Source organism: Marmota marmota, unplaced genomic scaffold (genome assembly GCF_001458135.2).
Source record: "Marmota marmota marmota unplaced genomic scaffold, marMar, whole genome shotgun sequence".
Taxonomy (NCBI): Eukaryota; Metazoa; Chordata; class Mammalia; order Rodentia; family Sciuridae; genus Marmota; species Marmota marmota.
The window spans coordinates 59,897,728-59,900,478 of NW_025999900.1; positions in this window are offsets into that span (position 1 = coordinate 59,897,728).

Sequence of the window (2,751 nt, forward strand, 5' to 3'; positions counted from 1 at the left end):
ACACACACACACACACACACACACACACGCACCCCCTCCAGATTTCAGCCCCGCCCCCCTGGCCTGCGGACTCCAGGCAATGCCTGCTGGGTGTTGGAGCAGACGAAATGTTCCGCCCTTGCCCAGCTGCCTGCCAGGGAGGGGTGCAGATGACCATCTTCTCTGCTGACCCCGGCTAAGGTGGCTGGGCTGGAGGCTGGACTCCATTAGCATTCCACCCAGAGCCCTGCGCAGGGCCGCTGGCTGCAGGCATTTCAAATCTGCGGGTGCGAGAGTTGCTGGCCGCCCTCCCGAGGCAATCTAAATGTGGGTAGATTGAAATCCTCAACTGCTCCCGTCTGCTAACAAGAGAAGTAAATCACCTTTGAGAAACCAATTATGGTCCTGTAATAGCATTGCAGGCGCCGAGCCCCAAGTCAAATAAGCCCACGCGCAGCCTGTGCCAACTGAACTCACGTTGGAGCGCCCCCAACAGGCCGAGCGGGGCGCGGGCTCCCCTGCAGGCTGCTGAGTAGCACCTAATGGAACTGGTTTGTTGAACCTTTTGAGGCCAGGCTGCACCAACCTGCAATGGCTTAATTTTTCTTCAAATGCCACCTCTCAGCCACACTCAGTTGAATCTCTTGTTTCTCTCCCTTTCAGCCAACCCCATGGCTTTCCAATCACTGGCTCTTATTATAAAGTCCAGGCGGGTCCGATTTAAAATTCTGCTTTCATATGCAGTTTCCTGCTGGCCCCATACTTGGAGATGCTGCTCTGAAAGCTCAAGAGGTAAATTCGGGGGTGTCCTGGCCCTCCACAATGAGTCTCTGGTGGAGAAGCTCTGCCCAGAAACTTATCTGCTGTGTTACTTGGTGGAGATAACTCGGCTTCTCTGAGTCTCAACCCTTTCTTCTCTCAAGGAGGAAAACATCATTTATTCTGTCTACACGCCGGGGCTGTGGGGAAAGAGCAAGATGGGCGTTTTAGTCAGCTTTTTCGTCCCTGTGATCGAAAGAGCTGACAAGAACAATTTTAGAGGAGGAGAAGTTTATCTGGGGCTCACGGCGGTGTCAGAGGTCTCAGTCCAGAGACGGCCAGCTCCATAGCTCTAGGCCCGGGGTGAGGCAGAACATCAAGGTGAGGGATGTGGACGGGGGAAAGCAGCTCAGGACAGGGCCACCAGGAAGCAGAGAGCTCAGGTCAACTAGGACAGAATATATATCCCAAAGGCCGCCCCCGGAGACCGCCTCCTGCAGGCACACTCTGCCTGCGCTCAGTCCCCACTCGGTTCACCCCTGGGGGCGGGGATGAAGGCACTGACCAGGTCAAGGCTCTCCCAACCCAGTCCCTTCCTCTGAGCTTCCCTGCACGGTCTCACGCGTGAGCTTTCCAGGGTCGTCTCTGAGAAACTTAAGTGACTCCATTTTTGAGAAACGAGCTTCTGCCTCAGAGCAGGGCCTGTCCAAAGGTGGGGCGTGACCCTTGTCCTTGGAAAAACCCACAGAGCACTCCTAGGCACATAGCCACCCTGCTGAGTTGTTTATCTGTAAGTAACAGGAGAGGTCTGCAGCATCAGGTGTCAACTAGGTGTCCCTGACTCAGTTACACTAGGTGAGGACCCCCAGCAACCCCCTAGCAACCACCAATCAGCATGTGAGACAGGGAAGATATCTGAAATGCCAAGTGTCCCTCCCAGTAGTTTCGGTGATTGATAACAGGATTAGGCAACTGTGCAAGTTTAGCATATAAACTCTTGCAACCCCTGGAAGCCTAAACCAATCAGTTCAAACGTATCCACCACTTGTACTAACCAATCACCCTTACCTGACTTGTTCCCGCCAATGAATGTGCTAATCAATGTTAAGAATTGTTGTTTGATTTTCCCGCTGTGTGAAATGATTTGCTGTGTGATGTTGTGACGAATAGAGTTTCCCCCAAAAAACTATATTTCCTCACTGAACTAAAGGGCTGTGGCTCACTCCCTGGGACCGCTGCGTAGGAAACGGTTGTGAGTGCAGGCTTGAGCTTGCAATAAAGTCTCTTGTGTGATTGCATTGGATTCGGCTCCTGGAGGTCTATTGGGGTCCCACGAATCTGGCATTACAGCCTCCATCCACGCCATGGCTGCTGGCAACAGGCTCTCCAAGTCTGTCTGCTGTCGTCATCCCTGGCCTTCAGTTTGGTGGCCTCTGTGCAGTCCTCAGTGGACATGCACCCAAGCCTTGTGCTCCTTCTGTAATGCTGGGTCCCCAGCCTGGGGAACCCACAGGCCATGGGGGTGCATGTCCCCGGAGCAGGTGGCATGGAAGCACCCCAGACAGGGAGCACAGGGCTCCCTGGGGCAGGGACACTAAGCGGAAGCCATAAAGCATGAACAAGAGCCAGGGGACTGAGATGGAGGGAGCACGGGTAGGGAGAACCTCCTGAAGCCAGAGGGGAGCCCGAGGTGAAGCTGGGAGAGAGGGTGGGGCGCAGCTCGTGGGCACAGATGGCAGCCCTGGGGTGGTCGGGAGGGTCCAGTGGTGCAGAACTGGGATGGTGGAGTGTGGGCAGGTTAGAGAGGTCTGGGAAGAAGTGTAGGGGGGTGGGGGAGGAAGGGGAGGATGAGGCTGGGGGAGGAAGGGGAGGATGAGGCTGGGGGAGGAAGGGAGGATGAGGTGGGGGAGGAAGGGGAGGAAGAGGCGGGGAAGGAAGGGAGGATGAGGTGGGGGAGGAGGGAGGATGAGGCGGGGGAGGAAGGGAGGAGTGGAGGCGGTAGGGGAGGAGGGA